The sequence below is a fragment of the Culex quinquefasciatus genome, chromosome 1, assembly GCF_015732765.1.
Source record: "Culex quinquefasciatus strain JHB chromosome 1, VPISU_Cqui_1.0_pri_paternal, whole genome shotgun sequence".
Lineage (NCBI taxonomy): Eukaryota > Metazoa > Arthropoda > Insecta > Diptera > Culicidae > Culex > Culex quinquefasciatus.
In genome coordinates this window covers 115139366-115155713 of record NC_051861.1, presented here as the reverse complement: position 1 = coordinate 115155713, position 16348 = coordinate 115139366, and the positions used below count along the sequence as shown (strand labels likewise).

At 34.3% G+C, this 16348-nt stretch overlaps 1 protein-coding gene and 1 non-coding gene across 7 annotated transcripts in view; one reads left to right on the top strand and one right to left on the bottom strand.

The window, feature by feature from the left end:
• Window positions 1–16348, top strand: part of LOC6045247 — a 262138-nt gene that overhangs the window by 50824 nt on the left and 194966 nt on the right. The window lies entirely within an intron of this gene.
• Trnaa-cgc lies at window positions 3614–3685 on the bottom strand. Its single transcript has one exon. It is a non-coding gene; the product is annotated as a tRNA-Ala (tRNA).

The window sequence follows — 16348 nt, the reverse complement described above, 5'->3', positions numbered from 1 at the left end:
CTCACTTTATGATATATTTTCTTCAAATTTGAAAACAAATACCTTAAGAAATCAAAACATTAAAAACATCTCAAAATTGTAATTCAAGAACTCAAGAGAATAATAAAAAATACTGCCATCTAGCGGCAAATAGACAGAGCATAAAACTTGCATGCAATTTAAGAGATATTTTGTCCTGACATCTAGTGAGGAGTAGCAGAACCTTTCGTTCAAAAAGTTTTTCAATCGTCTTTGATCGAGAATAAGTCATAATTTTGTGGCACATGTTGCCATAACTTCAACATATCAGTTTGTTTTGTCAGTTCAGAGTCAGTCTCTTGGGTCACACAAATTTGTGTTCCATGGAAACCGGGGTGAATAGATGTCATAAAAAGGTGAAGCAAATTGGTTACTGCAGAATATGGAAATGAGCATCTAGATCTCACATTGACTCACCTCTTATTTGACGCAGAAAGGTTACCCAAAAATTCAATGCATAAAATTTACTTTTCTGATTGACTTTTGGCAACTTAAAAATGCAAAAAAAATTTGAAGTTGGAGAATTCACTTCAACTTCAACTGTCAAACAAATTGATAAGACTGTAAATACCGTATGAGCTCGACAAATACGGTGGGATCAATGCGCGCGGTGGGATTCAAAGAACAAATCTTCTTTTTTTTCTCCGACGAGATCTGTTTGCACAAGGTGGGACAACCCCCACGTGTGACAAGACAAAGACCTGGAGAGAAAATAGCTTCTTTTTATACCGACCAGACGCGAAAACTCTGCTGGAGCTTTCCGTCCCACGTGGTGGAACCAACTGTGACAAAGAGTCGACTTTTGGTTGGTTTTCAGCTGGATGGTAAGTTTTTCCTCTTAAACAACTAAAAAAGTGCTGAATTTTTATATTGTTTAATTTTGCTACCCTGTCAAACGATACAAACTTTCAATTTAAATTCATTTGAAAAAAATGCTAAAAAAACTTTGACTTAGGGAAATTTATAGCAATTATAGTCCCGATTCTATCATCAATATCAGTAATTCAGCAAAAAAAAAGTATAGAAAAATGTCTAATTGGTGAATTATAAACAAATAATTGCATCTATTTTTAATTTCAATTAGAAAATTTCAAATATAATTCAGATTGTCAAAAAGTGTTCGAATTTGATTGAAAATGAAAAAAAAAAACACAAGATAATTTGCTTTAGATTAAATCCAAAACTAAATTTGTTAACATTTCAAATCATCTTTATGCAAATATTTAATAAAAAATCATTGAGCAGAACTATTTTTCTAGAGAATTATTATGGCGATTCAGATGGAACAACTAATAAAAATTAACATAAAATTGACACTTTTCATATTTATCATAACTGCTACACAATTTTGAACAAAGCAAAAATTATATTTCATTTTTGCACAATAATTTTTTTATTGTTATATTTTGCAATCCAAACGATTTACAATTGATTTTTCATATTGACTTGTCTGGCAACACTGTCAAATGTTTTTAACTCTTATGGCAAATTTTATAATGTTGCTTAAAATGGCTTCTGAAACCATATCATTGTTACACTGGTCAAATTTAAAGGAAATTTTCATTTATTTGGAAAGATGGTTAATCTGGCAACACTGTGATAAAAACTGCGAGACTTTCACTCCGGATGCTATAAGTGCTATAAGCTACCGCAGGGGTAGCGGCTTCGGCTGCCGATCCCGATGATGCTATGAGACGCGGGTTCGATTCCCGCCTTATCCACTGAGCTTCTATCGGATGGTGAAGTAAAACGCCGGTCCCGGTTTCTCCTGTCTCGTCAGAGGCGCTGTAGCAGAAATCTCACGTTAGAGGAAGGCCATGCCCCGGGGGGCGTAGTGCCAATAGTTTCGTTGCTATAAGTTTGGTTGTATGATACTTTCGGAACCACCTGTTCATAAATCAGCTTACAATTGATTGAGCAAGTTTTATCAATTTGAATTTTTGTCTTCAGGAGAAAAATGATTTGTTTGAAAACAGTTGAAATCATATCAAATTTAGAAAAAAAAAATAGCTCCATCTACTCCATCACTTCAGGTTGTCATCGCGAAGATTTACTGTGAGTTTGGAGGCCAAAGGGTATAAACTGGGTGCTTTTAAGTCCTTTTCTATTTCTTTGTGCTTCAATATTGCCAAATTTGTTTTTAACATTTGACCTACTAAAATCAACTTACCTGTCTTGTTTTATTTTTTTTAAACATTTTCTATAATTTTGTAATAATCATTAATATCGACTTGTAGTAAATGGGAAACAAAACAAATTATGAAGTTCAAAACTAATGGTTTTTTTTTTCAGAACATTTATAAAATTCCAATTGCCAAATTAACCTTTTAAGCTATAAAAATCTTCCCAATGTAACTAACATTAAAGGTTATTACATAATTAAACATTACCCGAACAGACGGTAATAACTAAATTCATGCCATTTCAATAACAAATGCTGTAAAAATAACAGAAAATCTAATGGAATATTCTTGCAAAATAATTTTTTGCATGAGAGTTCAATAATAGTTTATGTTATCATATCAAATTTGTTATCGGTCTCATATTGGTTGAAAGCCAGAACAACTTGGGAATAACATTTTTTTGATATGGAAGAATACCTCCAACTGTTCTTGGGATGATCGGATTAGTTGTTAAAATATCAAAAAATAATAACAAAGATTTGTTCGAAGAATAACTTAAAATGTCATTAGTCTGTTATTACAATAACAATCCAATAACAAAAAAAATCATAACGGCGAATAACAAATCTTGTTATAAATAACATAAAAAGTTATTGGCCTAGTATTTTCAAATATCAAAAAATGTTATTCCCAAGTTATTACCGTCTGCTCGGGTAATTTTGATTTTAGATCAGTGATGTTTGCCATTTTTTGGAATTGGAAAGCGATAATTATTTGCTTGCGAAATAAGCTTAATACAAATGTAGAGTTTTAAAAAGGTCCTAATCCAACTTTAAGATATTTGAATTTGGGAATAATGGATTGAATGTTGGTTAAGGATTCATAATTTTAATTTAAAACAGCATTTTTTGCCTGAATGAATTAAATGTGACTATCATTAATAAGTCATAAAACAAAAGGCAAATAAAACGAAAAATACCAAAAATATCACTTCGGATAATCGAATCTTCTGAATCAAATCACGAAAAAATGTTTTTTTTTTGCAATTTTATTTCTGATTGTCTAGCCCAGCCATTCTCAACCTTCTTCTAGGCTGGTACCCCCTGCCATGTAAATCAAGTAGGCCCGGTACCCCCGTTGAGAATCGCTGGTCTAGCCCAATAAGACCACAAAAATGATTTTTTTAAATGTGGTAAAAATGCCGGTAATGAAATATTGAGAAAATGCATTTTTAAATTAAACAGACAATCAACCACTTCAATTTGGCTGAAATGAGGTCAATGAAGACGAATTCACTGCAATGAAAAAATGAAAAAAATACTTAATTGAATATCACAATAAACTCGCATTACTAAATTCAGTTAAATTTACTGAAATCTGCACTTCTAAATTTTTCAAAAAAAAAAATCAAATTAAATCGATCCGAAATGAATTCCTCTCTTTAAAGATCAGTCCAGCAAAAAAGAATCCTTTGGAGATGCCGGGGATTGAACCCGGGGCCTCTCACATGCGAAGCGAGCGCTCTACCACTGAGCTACATCCCCAACCCATACTAATCCGTTTCAAATTGTCATCCAAGTTCTACCCGCCCAAACTCGAGCTGCTCCAAAACGAGCGGAAGGCCAGAAGCGAAGAGCCCAAACAAAAACAAACACAAACTGATAGAGAGACACACACATACCAGTCGCTCGCTATTCAATTACACGCGGTTTGGCCCAAACAAAAACCGATTTGGCCTTCGCCGGTGAAGCGTGAGAAGTGGTGAGAATAATGGGTCAAGTGAAGCGACTAAAATTGTGAGTAACGCACCATGGGTGTGTGTGTCCACCAGAAGCCACGATGCTGATAAGCTCATTAGCGCCAAGCGCGAGCACTATCATGCGTGAACGATGGAGGAATATAGGGTAGATGGTTCTATTGTTGGCAGGATTAAATTAATGCCATTTTCAAATACTGTTTATTTTGACAGTATTGATAGAATTTCAAATGTCTTAAAAAATATAACATTCATTTAGAATGTACACTCCTTTACCCTAACCCAAAAAACACGTGGTGATGAGTCAGGCAGAAAACCAAAACCTGACAATTCTTATTGGATGAGTGCGTGTAATAACTGTCACAAGCACACACACACTCTCCCTCTTCCTTTCTGCTTGCTCGTGTCAACGTCAACGTCCACCGCTCGATATGATTTGTCACGGTCGACTATAGATATTGGAAAACTGACGTATTGAGCTGTCACGACGCGACGCACTCACGAAACGTCGCTGGCTATCGTGATGAAACTTGACAGGGTTTGTTTTGGGAGCGAGGAGGAGAAAGAGATTCTGGAAAGGTTAACAGTTTTTATCGATGCGGGTGGTTGTTTTTGGGTATTGATTGTATTGCAGAATGTTTTTGTGAGAAAATATGATGGATTCTCAAAAAATGTGATGATCCGTTCAATTATGTATCTTTATTTTCCTGTTAGATATTAATTTAGTTTTCAGAATCATATCAGAATAAGGTTAGATTTTCAGGCTAAATTTACCGGTTTTATTTGTGTTGCTTTTGTTATTTTCCATTTTGTGATTAAAAATATCTCCATAATTTGAAGATATTATCACAAACAATCAGTTTTAAAGATTTCGTAGTTCAAAAATTCAAAAATAAGATTTTACGTAAAATACTTGTTTTCATTACTAAACCATTTAATTTCTATCCATTTTCTAAGCAATTTTTGATAGTTTTTCTACTTTTTTTGACAGCTAAATCAACCCTCCTCCACCTCTCGTGGACAATTGTTCATACAACGTGTTTTGTGGATGGCCCCTACTTTTTCTTTACTTTTTTTTCTTTAGCCAAATAGATTTTAAGAATACCGTCAGTGCGATAGGGTCAAAGTGTTTTTTTAAATGGATTTTGCAAATTATCTGATTCTTTTCAATGCAACTTAAATCTGTTTATAACCCTTTCTGGCCTGTATTAAAAAAACATATTTTTTAAGAAGACTTTGCTGAACAAATCACGTTCCTAAAAATAAATTATTTCAATTATCTATTTTTATATAAAATTGTTCGAAAAGTAATCAAATGATTGAAAATCTCCTCTTTGAATATTGTAGCATGTAATACATTTTAGCAAACTGGCATTTAAGATACAGTTCATCAAATTTCACCATATTTTTGAAAAAAAAAGGTAAACTATCTTAAAACAAACCTATACGCTGAAAGCTTTTCGATATCATTTTAATTGTTTTTGTGATTTAGAAATTACGAGTTCACTCACGAAGTAATTAATTAGTTGCATTATTTACTTAATTTAACATCAAATTTTAGTTTAACAAATTTCAGTGATTGATTGACTGCTAGTTAAATATGCCTTATTTTTTTAAATTTCATCTCTGCCATTTTGACCGCCATTTTAGATTTGAGGTTTTCAAATAACTTCAGAGCATTTTGGGGGCCAGATTTGAGTGAAATTTTTCCGAAGACTTCGGATAATCTATTCTGGACAGAAAATGAAGTTGTGAATTTATTCACAGAAATTCATATATTTACTAATCAAATTGAATTAATTTGACTTATATTTTCTTAAAATTGTTTTCGAGGCTTTTTCTCAACAAATATTGTCCGATTTTCATGAAAATAATGGGTCATTTTCTCATTGTTTCCTTAATGAAATATGAGCAAGATTAGAAAAAAGAGTCATTTTCGAGAACTAGACGGGCTTCGATGTGAAAATTCTTCATAAATCGAATCTAATCTGTTCTATTTGTACCATTTCAAAAGTATAGTTTGGTTTTTTTTAATTATCAGAAATTGCAATGTCGCAAAACTTTTATTTTTCTACATTGAAAATTGGAAGAATAGTTTCCGAGATATCGTCAGATGAAATTACGGGCTTATTAGGTGACATATAGAAAAAATATTTTTATCAATATGAATTCCTTGTGGAGCTGAATCTCATTATCGGTATTCCGATAATTCTATCGGCGATAATTTTATCGACGATAACGGACGATAACTTATATTTAATATATTTCTAAAATTGACTAAAACCAGCATTATCATGTTGAACCATCAAGCTTCCTCTTAATAAACATTTTTTGAATAGTATGGTATGTTTCAAAGTATAAATACAAAAAAAAATTACAAAAAACTTTTTTTTTTTAAAGTACTCATTTTTTTATAATTTGCAATATGGGTATCAGACGATTCGAATTTTTACCTGCATTTCCACTGTTTAAGAGTTGTTTTTTGAATGAAATACTCAAATTTTCACAAAATACCGTATGTTCCCGAAAATACTATTTTTTTAAATATTCGCAAACAAATAATGAAAATGTGAGTACTTTCAAAAAAATACGGTATTTTGTGAAAATTTGAGTATTTCATTCAAAAAACAACTCTTAAACAGTGGAAATACATGCAAAATTTTGAATCGTTTGATACTCATATTGCGAATTATGAAAATTGTAGTATTTTTAATAAATTACGGTATTTTGTGAAAATTTAAGTATTGCATTCAAAAAACTCCAAAACAGTCAAAATACATGCAAAATTTCGAATCGTTTGATACCCGTATTGCAAATATTAAAAATTTGAGTATTTTCGGAAAATACGGTATTTTGTGAAAATTTGAGTATTTCATAAAAAAAACTCTTAAACAGTGGAAATGCATGCAAAAGAACGGAACGATAACGATGATCATTATCGTTATCGTTTGATGATTTGTTATCGACGATAATTCTATCAATTAATAACCTTGCTGATTTCATAAGAATATAAAGTGTTTAGCTTTATCAAAGTTTATTTTTATATTTTAAATCAAATATTAAGTATGAAAAAGCCTTTTTTAATTTTGATTTTTGGACCGTGGATAAATTTATTTTTTCGGTAACTAAAACATAGATAAAAATGAGGTATTAAAAAGATAATTCGATATTAAAAATTACTCAAAAATTTATTCAAACGAATCTTATTGATTGGGTCCTAAAAAAATAATAATTAAAAAGGCTTCACAAATGGCTTTAGGGCTATAATGAGTGAGGATTAAGGGGATGGTCCCACATTACGTCCATAAATTTCTGGGATCTCCACATTTCTCCAAACTAGCCATCCTAACCCCTAATTCCCATCCTCAGCCGCATGACAGTTCCGGTCGATCGCCTCGGGCAAACAATTCGACCGACAGTACCGAAACTGGTCCACGATGCAGCTGCGCGCCTCAGCCGGCAGTGTCTGAATCAGCGGCCCGGTTATGGGGAACCCGTTTTCCCGCGGAAAGGAGGCCAGAACAATCGACAGCTGGATCGGTCCCACGATCGACGAGGAAGAGCACTGCCTGGCGATGGCAAAGTTGTTGCACGATGAGACACACACGACCATTTGGGTGGCACGGCAGCTGGCCGGGGACGTTCCGGCGGGGAGTTCGATCGTGGGATTTCTGGAGGGTACGACGTCCCGCTGGTTGGGGGAAGCTCGCGGGATGCACTCGGTGGCGAGTTTGGAGGCTAGGGTGGGGGCGTTCGGTTTTTGGGTGAGGATTTGGTTGTGGCAGGTTTGGAAGTGTTGCTTGAACGCGGCTTCGCCGCTTTGGTAGCCTCCGCACTGGACGTAGAGGCGATCGAGGTTTGGGCCGTCGGCATCGCTGTAGAATCCTTCTCGGATGATCACGCAACGCATCAGTCTTTGACCTGCGGGGGTCAGATGGAGGTTGGCGTCCGCGATCTGATGATCGCTGATTTGAAGGATCTGGGCGCACTGCTCGACGGTACTTCGTAGGAGGAGATCCGGCATCGGAACGACCTGCGGTGATTTCAGCAACTCCCCGTACTGATCACGGTAGCAGCCGAAAGCGATCGCAGATCTTCGACAGTGATCTTCCCGCTGCGATGATCCTCGTTGACACTCAATACACTGATCGGTGCGATTCTTGTACAGCTGATCGCGGCAGTCCGGCTGGAAGTGGCGTCCGTACGGGACGGCGTCGAGTCCGGTGTTGTCGTCCCAGGCACGTAGCACGATCTGCTGACAGCGGGCTCCACATTCGGGTGATCCTCGCAGGTATTGGTAGCACTCGCGATTAGCGCGGCCAACGCTCTTCTGAACCAGGTTGTGGTTCGCGGAGAGGACGGACGTGATCGTCAACAGCAGCAGGGTCGGCAGAGAGTTCATTGTTTTGGCCGTGTCAGCAAAGAACTGAAACTTGAGCTGGACTGCTCGCGGTTTTTGGCGGTTTTGATCAAGAATCGGCACGTGTGCTATCGATGTTTTGCGAAGGAGGTTACCGGAATGGGGTACGATTTCCGATAAAACCCTTCTAAAATGTTTGTCTATTGTAATTCAAGGAACCACCCTATCTAATCACACACTTCTCTGATGATCCCACACCGGAAAATTAGGAAAAACCTTGGCATCCTTTCGGGTTCCCCACAATCATTACCTCGTCGTCGTACTCGCGCTTGTTGCATGTTCCATGTCTTCACCCTTGGAAAACACGCAACAGTGACGTAAATCGCTCGAATTTGGATGCTAAACGCGTCGTCTACCTCGCCACGTGAAACCCACGTGGCAGGTCTGACGTTGTTCCGGTAACGTGATACACCATGCTCGTCGTTCCTTTTTTTTTTGGGTGGCAGACACTTTGTTGTTCCGCGTCAAGCTCAAGTTCTGGCTGAAATCAGTTCGAAGGTAGGGTAGAGTGCCGACATTGGTCTTATCAAAGTTTTATCGTTTTTTGCGACAGTAAAAAAACCCAACTTAACGTTTCTAAGAAAAAAAATTATTTTTAAAACATTCTATAAACGACAAAATAAACAAACAAACTCAACTAAACCACAATAGATCCAACTACCCTTCGCCGGCGCAACGATGAAAGAGTTTCCTCTACGGGCACGATTCTTATCGTTTTTTTGTTCGTTTTTCCCCCACGGTGCTTTGCCGGAAGTTGGACGACCTTCGATATTTTGTTTCACCGAGGGAAAGCAGAGATTTTCGCGCCGCCACTCTCGAGGAGCAACCTGCCATCATGTTTTTTTTTGGTAATTTGTGTTCATACCGAGGGAGATGAAAGTTGCTTGGAGCATGGTTTGAGAACCTTGGCCTTAATTTCATGGGTCGGTGAACAGCAGACATTTTAGTTTCGAAAAATCGACAGTTTGAAAATAATATGGACAAACGCAAACAATTTTTGATATTGTAATTTGAAAATTAAATGTTTTAAAACCTGGAAAAAATGAATATTAAATTTGTTAATATGTTAATTAAAATATTTCTTACATTTAAAATAAATAAGAATCTAAATAAGATTTTTTTTAAATTAAAATTGGTTAATTTAAACCCCTCAAATTTTTGATAATCCTTGGGTGATTTGGACAAAAAACTCGATTTTTGATGTAAATTTGTTTATTTATTAACTTTTTTAAAACGTAAAATTAAAAACAAATCTCGCTAAAAAAAATAAAAAAATTGACCAAAAAAAATTAATTTGGAAAAACAAAATTAAAGAGTTTTTTTTAACTGAGATTTTTTATGTTGAAAAAATATAATTAAAAAAATTATTAAAAAAGAAATGAAAAAAAAAATAAATTTAATAAAAACAACATAAAAAAATTATGAATAAAATCTGAAAAAAATAAAATTTGAGAAAAGGGAAATGTTAATTTGTTAATTTGTTAATTTGTTAATTTGTTAATTTGTTAATTTGTTAATTTGTTAATTTGTTAATTTATTAATTTGTTAATTTGTTAATATGTTAATTTGTTAATTTGTTAATTTGTTAATTTGTTAATTTGTTAATTTGTTAATTTGTTAATTTGTTAATTTGTTAATTTGTTAATTTGTTAATTTGTTAATTTGTTAATTTGTTAATTTGTTAATTTGTTAATTTGTTAATTTGTTAATTTGTTAATTTGTTAATTTGTTAATTTGTTAATTTGTTAATTTGTTAATTTGTTAATTTGTTAATTTGTTAATTTGTTAATTTGTTAATTTGTTAATTTGTTAATTTGTTAATTTGTTAATTTGTTAATTTGTTAATTTGTTAATTTGTTAATTTGTTAATTTGTTAATTTGTTAATTTGTTAATTTGTTAATTTGTTAATTTGTTAATTTGTTAATTTGTTAATTTGTTAATTTGTTAATTTGTTAATTTGTTAATTTGTTAATTTGTTAATTTGTTAATTTGTTAATTTGTTAATTTGTTAATTTGTTAATTTGTTAATTTGTTAATTTGTTAATTTGTTAATTTGTTAATTTGTTAATTTGTTAATTTGTTAATTTGTTAATTTGTTAATTTGTTAATTTGTTAATTTGTTAATTTGTTAATTTGTTAATTTGTTAATTTGTTAATTTGTTAATTTGTTAATTTGTTAATTTGTTAATTTGTTAATTTGTTAATTTGTTAATTTGTTAATTTGTTAATTTGTTAATTTGTTAATTTGTTAATTTGTTAATTTGTTAATTTGTTAATTTGTTAATTTGTTAATTTGTTAATTTGTTAATTTGTTAATTTGTTAATTAGTGTATTTGGGTTTGATATTTTTTTGGTTTTATTTGTTATTTTTGAGCAATTAAATTGAGATCATTTCTAGGCACTGAGTCGATAAATTTGTTGATTGAGATTTTCCGCAATAGAAAGACTTCTTCTTTTTTAATAAACCAGAATGTATTATTCATCAATTTGAAACACCTGGCTCACCTTAAACCTTCTGACTAGCTATCTACCATCCACACATGCTTCCAGAATATAATTACATCAAAGAGATGACACTCACTAAAGCTTATGGTCGTCCTTTTCAAAACGCTCTTCAAAGGCATCCCCCCATTTGTATCGATCTGCTTCTACGAAAGATGAAAGCCAGCCTGGTTTGGAGGAATTTCTTAGCTCGGCAGTCGCTTTGATTGCGGGGATGATGCCATTAAATTTAGGGGGAAACCAATCTGGGTGCCATCTGGTGACATCTGACGGGCACTAACGATCCAGCTGACTCGGTTGTAATGGCTATGGCTTTATTTGGGAGGATTTTTTGAGTCAAACGATTTGAAGACATTTTTGGGTCAAAGATGAAACGCGGAAAGTGAAAAGCGGATTAGGTTGTAGAAAGATGGCATCAAATTGTGTCTAGATTTCAGTCCAAAGTTCTTGAATCTCTCAATTTGAAGGTTTTTTGAGGACATTTGGTCTTTATTTTTGACACCTTCAAGTAATAACTAACTAATTTCAACTATTTACTATCAACCTTCCCCCTCACTTTTCCAATTTCCTACGATTTTCACAGCTCAAAGTTTTCCCCACCCCAAAAAACTTACTAGACTTGCTAGACCCACTGCTCAGGAAGAAGTAACAATGTTTCGACCCCTCACACTCCAACTTCCTCTTCCGGTTATCCAACCGCTGGTCAGTGGTGCGTGGGAAGACACTAGATCCTCGAAATTAAGTTGTACCATCGACAATCTGCTTTGGAGAAGGAAGGGGATGAAATCTGCGTGGGACTGCGCTGATCCAAGGCGAGGTAACTCCGAAAAAGAAGGAAAAGTAGCTTTTCCGATTGGGAAAAGTTTTTCCTTTCTCCTTCAGCAAATAGAAAAAAAAGTAAAAATAAGTGGCGTGGGAGTGATTGGCTGGCAAGTTCTAATGAAGGACTCTGGACGCTTGAAACTTATTTCAATTTTGCTCAATTTGGAGCTTGAAGGCTGACCATAAATTGGGCGCAGGTTTCGGAGATTTATGGCCGGTTTGCTCTTTTGGAAGTTTAATGGAAATTGGAAAAAAGTTCACTTTGATTGATTTGCAACTTTAGGCTATTAAAACCAGTCGAGAATCCTCGAAACCACTAACCTCAATGTGAATCAGGGGGGTAAGTCAACCACATCCGACCGAGAGAGAGAGAGGGCAGGTCAGGTCACACTCTCAAAGGAGTAGGAAAACACCCCTCATTTCCATTTGACCGTAATGGTCCAAGTAGAGACCACACACAATCCCCACTCTAATCTAGATCTTAGAGCTTTAGAGCCTTCAAATGGGCAGAATATTCAAATAGGCGGCACACGTGTCCAAAAATGTAAGCTCCCCGGCGCTTTAAAGCTATCTGTACTCTGGAGCTTTGTAGTGGTGTGGTATTTATGGATTTTCCTCGCAAAAAGCACTCAGCCGGAATGGGAAAACGTGTCTTTTTTTTTTTCTTTGCTGCTGTCTGGCTTTGTGCTTCGCCAGGAAGAGGGAAGAAGGTTCTTTTTTGTGTTTTAAGATTTAGTAAGGTGATCGAAGAATGTTTGAAAATTTAAAGTTGAGTCATATCTAAGTATATCAAGTGTTTATTTTTTACAATTAATTTTTAAAAGATTTCATTGTTTATTTAAAACAATTGTTGAAATTTTGATGGCCATGTTATCTTGAGTGCCTTGACAATCAGACGGTGGACAAGAGTGGTCGATTATATCGGAACTCCTACTCCTCTCCAGTGACGGAATTTGCCACGACTATTGGACGCCCGAGCGGCCCAAACTCCCGGACGCGACGACCAGCAACATCCTCCACCTGGACCGGAAAATCCACCGAAACACGCGCACACACTTTAGAAAACGACAGAATCTGCCACAAATATTGGACCAGAGGGAGTGGCCTAAACACCCGGAAACTTCCTCCAACCGGACCAGAAAAAAGCACTAAAACACACGACGACGGTGACGGAATCTGGTTGCTCAAGCGGCTCGAACTCCCGGCCGCGACGACTGGCAACTTCCTTCAACCGGACCACAACGGATCAACCGTAGTGCAGAGTCTGCACTGCAGACACTTTTAACAACAACGCCGGTGACAGAATCTGGTTGCTCGAGCCGGACAAGAAGTAGTACCACTTTTCTGAACATTCACAACAACAATATTTGACAGTTGAAAAAAATGCTGCTTGTCGATGTGCGAGAACTATTGTGTGCAATATTGCATCAAATAGGACGCAAAATTACACCTTCTATCAAAATATTAAACATTTTAGGGGAACATTTTAAATATGTTTGGCATAATTTTCAGTTGCAATTCGTCTATAACAGAAGTAATATTACACCTTCCTTTTTTAAACATTCAATTTTACAGCTTTCATTTTTACACAATTTTTTGCTGTGAACCTTAATACTCGTAAGAAAAAAAAACAGTTCAAAAGCATTCATTAGATATTAAGAAATCATGTGAGATTGAAGATTTCCGATGTTTAGGAAATTGAAGATGACAGTGCCAATATTTTTTTTATTTTCATTTATTTTTTCATGACGAGTTTTGATTAAATTTTGAAAATAAATGATTCCTCGTCAAACAAGCCGGATCCGAATCAAAAGTGCTTCGATTTGTCTCAAATTTGGAATGGGATTTTCTTGAGCAAAATAATTTGACCCGTGTTTTTTTTTAAGATTAAGGTGATTCTATCCGAAATAGGGTGATTTAAAAGAAGCATTTTTGTCGATTATCACAAACAACTAAATTTTGCAATTCTCTGAAACGGCTGAACCAATTCCTTGAGCAATTTTAGGACTTTTTGGCCAGAACATAGTCGGTCAACATTTACCTATTGATACTCAAATGTAAAGTTTGTATGGGAAACTCGAAAAAAAGTATGAAAACCCCAATTTTCTTTGAATTTTTCCTGCAGGGTGCGCTATTTTCATCCAAATATACCCAAAAGAATGATTATTGTTGCAAATTTAAAGTTCTACAACTTTAAACAACTCGATCCTGAAAAGATTTAGCGCTTTGAAAAAAACATTTTTCACCTATTTCAGAGAAGAATACCCTTATCCCCAAAAAAACGGGTCTAATTAATTTTTTTTTTGTATTTTCATACAAAAAAGAAACATTTGTGAAGTTTTTCCATCTTACGATTTATTTTTTTAATTTATATTTGATTTGATGTTTTAAAAGGTTGAAACATCCATACTTAGAAACTTTTCAAACATAATCTAGATTGAGAGTTGAGAAATTTTGTTTTGGATGGATTTTATTTTGAAAAATAATGACTAAATAGCTTACACTTTGAACAATAAAATTGTATACATTTTTTATTCTTTGCAAGTAGGTATCTCAGTAACTAAATTTCCAATTTTGAAGGTTCGAGTTTGAAAAATTCTCAGAAGTTTAAAAAAATATTTACTTACATGATCAAAAATGGACACTTTAAAAAAAATATCAACGATATACCAATTTATATTATGAATTTAGCGTAAAATTGCCTTAACTTGATAATTATGCATTGTAATGTAATTTTATAAAAAAATGTTATAATTTCGATTGCAAATTTGATTTTGCATCATAAACCAAAGTATTTTTTTGGGATAGATTTCGATAATTTCCAAAAATATTGCATTTTTTGATCAAATTATGACTCGGCTACAAAATTTAGGCAAATTTTTCTCTATGGCTCAAAAAACAAAACCCCCATCCATTATAACGAAACGAAAAAATAAAACAATAATACCAAGAATAATACAGTGATTCCACGTCAAACAAATAGTCTCCAAATCAAAAGTGCTCCGATTTGGCAAAAATAAAAAGATCCGACCCGTCCTATCCGAATGGGGCGGTCAAAAAAATGCAATTTTTCGTCGTGAAAATAATTTTTCAAAAAAATCATATCTCTGGAACGACAGAACCCATTTAAATTCTCCACGTTTCAAAAAAAAAATAAATGTTTAGGCTTTTAAGGAAACATATGTCAAGGTTCCAAAAAACTTGATGAATGTTTGAAAAGGTCCTATGAAAATTTAATTTGCTGATTTAAAGATCTCGGGACCAAAGACTTCATGTCTGAAAATATTTTTCACTAATTCCTTGTATTTTTTTACAAAACATATCAAAAAAATTGCAAAAATCCATTATCACGGTTCGGAGATATGATTTAAAAAAAATCTGGGTTTTTCAACGCGCCACGCGCATAAACAGTAAAATGACGAAAACGGGTAAAACTCAACGATGTTTGGGAACCAAAAGTAGCTTCTTTCAATTACGAATTGGTACCCAAACATGTATACTGCCCCTGATCGCATAAATGTCCCATATGCATTTTCATCGTTTTTGAGTTATTGATGCAGTTTGGTTCAAAATCGTGTGTTCTTTCAAAAGAGCCTATAACATCCAGTACTTTGTTCTAGAAATCAGGAGGAAATCCAGTTTTTTAGTGAAAACTTAACACGTAGCCTTATTTATGGGACAAACTTCAAATGCGTTTTTCTCAGCTTGCTGTTTTTGCATATGGGACATTTATGCGAACATGGGCAGTATAGGTCATCGCTGAAATTTTAAAGTTAAAGAAGTTTTAGTGAAAAAAGTTATTTTTTTGCCGATTTCGTCTTTTTCCCGTTTTTGCAAGGCGCGTCGAAAAATCCAGTTTTTATTTTCAAAAAATCATATCTTGGAAATGTATGGTTCAACATCGCTAATTTTTTAGCCCATTCGGAGATTTTTTTTCGGTTTATGCTCTTTTCAAATGGAATTTCTGAATGGTAATATTTCCAAAAATGCAAACCTTAACTCAAAAACTAAAAAAATCGATTTGCAAAATCGTAGAAAACTACACACTTAGATGTTTCTTAAACCGAATTCGGTAGCTGAAAAATCAGCAATGTTTAGATCGGTAAACCATATGTCAAAATAAACAAAATTCTACCGAATTTCGGTTGGACGATGAAGAGTAATGAACTTTATTACCGAATTACCGGTTTACCGAACTGTTCAGCAGTTGAAAACAAGTTCACAATGTTCAAAGTTTGAACATCTGTTTGTCTGTGAACCCATCTCTCCATTAAAAACTCGTTTAATTTCACCGTCTTAAACCGCAATCAAATGGGAAAATAATTTTCAAATTTAAGTGTTCCCTTTGGCTTCTTTTTTCAACTTGAGTTCACCAAACCATCGTTGTCGTTCTCGCGAGGTAGAACATCGCAATTTAAGCCTCTTTTCCCGACCGCATCAAGTTCTGGTTCTGGCTTTCGCTGGGATGCAAAATGAGACCCAGAAAAAAAAACGCCCTCAAAAATGAAAAATAAACAGACTGTAAAGAGTAAAACAGCAGCGGTGGGGGCAATTTCAAGGGCACATTGAAAAAGTCAAGATAAAAGTGAGGTGGAAAAAAAATGAAGCTTTTCCGAATATTTATGGTTCCTGTTCCAATAAATTATTGAGTCCTGACTGCGAGGGTAGGGTGGTTTATTATCATTGGCCTTGCATACATTTGGGCG